Raw genomic sequence first — 1,856 nt, 5'->3', positions numbered from 1 at the left:
CCCCGGCCTTGCTCCCACGTGCTGTGAACAGGGGAATCGATTAAAACTTTCATTAACTCCCCCATACGCGGCAAAAGACCTTAACGGGTTTTACCCCAATTACCTTTCAAAAATTACGGGGAAGGCCTTTACTGAAGGGTGAATGTTGAAACGAATCCCTTTTTGATGAGGAACTAAAGGTTGGGTCATTTAGCACACTCATCCGGGGGTTTGGTTTAAAAAAAGGGGGCGACGGGGGGGGTTTTAAACTCGAAAAAATTTTTCTTTTTTTTTCCTTTCTTTCCCCCCCCCTTGACAAGGGTTTTTTTTTTTTTTTTTAGTTTTTTTTTAGGTTCCTTTTTTGAAAATTCCCCTTTTTCCTTTTGTTTTGGTTTAGGTTTTAAGGGGCTATGTCAGAAAAAAAACCAAATCCCCTTTTTGCCCCTGCAAAAAAAAACGCGCATAACCCCCCCTCTTAGCAGGCAAAAGCCAATATTTGTTTCCACGAATTTTTTTTATGTACATTTTTTCCCACTTTTTGGGCCCGGTCTCTGTCGGGCCCAGGGTTTTTTTTCGCCTCTCCACCGGGCCCATGTTCATCAAATGACAAGCCCCTTTTTTTTCCCCTGGGGCCCAAAAGAAGTGGTTTTGGTGGACTTAAATTTTTTGAAAGGGGGGTTTTTTTTTTTTTTTTTGACTATAATAGTGAATCTGTTGAACCCCTTTTGGGGAATAAGCAGAAATTTAAGCAATTTTTTTCCCCAAATGCCGGCTTTTTTGAAAAAAAAAAAAAACCCCGCATGTCACCCCCCAAAACCCCGGGTTAACCCCTCGGGGGGGGGTCAACCAAAACCCCCCGGTTTAAAAGGGGCGGGGGTTGAAAGGGGGGGAAAAAAAAAAAAAAAAAGAAAAGGTTTCCCGGGAAAAATTGGGGAGGAAACCGGGGGGATTTCCCCCCCTAGGATTTTACGGTAATTTTGCGAATTTTTCTGTCTTTTCCCGGGTAACTGTCGGAAATTTTGGGGTTTATTTTTTTATAGAGAGGTCCCGCTGGCAAAGGGTTTCTCTGGGACATTTGGGGGGGGAACCCCTTTGGCGAAAATTTTTGGGGGTTTTTTTATTTAAAAAACCCCCCCCCGGTTTTCCGGGCCACCTTTTGGGATTTTACCACCACACCCCCTGGGGGCCTTTACCCCCGGCGCGACCCCCTTTCAAAGACGGGGGTGCAGGCGGCCCCCACCCCAAAAAAAAACACACACCCCCCCACAAAACCCCCAAAACCGCCCCCCCGGGCCACACCCCACCAACAAAAACCCAAAAGCAAAAACACACACAACCCCAAAAACCAAAAAACCAAAAACCCCCCAAAAAAAAAAACCCAAAAATACACCCATGTAAACCAACAGGGACAACAAAGGGAAAAACACCCCCAACACAAAAAAAACCCCCCCAAAAAAACCTCCCGGGACCAAAAGGGGGGCCCTGTTTATGTTTTAAAAGGGGGAATATTAGGGCCCATTCTTTTTTGAAAAATTTAATTTTCCCTTTTTTCAACTCAAAAAAAACAAACCTTTTCCCATTTGGCCAAAAAAGGAAAAAGGAGGTTTTTCTTTAGTAATTGAAAAATTTTTTTTAAATTTTCAACTCCTTTTCCCTTTAAAAACCCCCTCCTTTTTTTCAAACCCCCCAAAAAAAAACCAAAAAACCAAAAAAAAAACACACCAACACAAAAAACAAAAAAAAGGGGGGGGAAAAGAAGAGAAATCATTTTACGGCTTAAGTTTTTTTTAAAACCCCCCAGGGCTCCCAAAACCCAAACCCCCCCCCCATGGGGGAAAAAACCCCCCAAAAAAACCCAAAAAGCCCCGAACCCCAAA

Source organism: Babylonia areolata, chromosome 12 (genome assembly GCF_041734735.1).
Source record: "Babylonia areolata isolate BAREFJ2019XMU chromosome 12, ASM4173473v1, whole genome shotgun sequence".
NCBI lineage: Eukaryota > Metazoa > Mollusca > Gastropoda > Neogastropoda > Buccinidae > Babylonia > Babylonia areolata.
Note: the sequence above shows the minus strand (reverse complement) of the source record.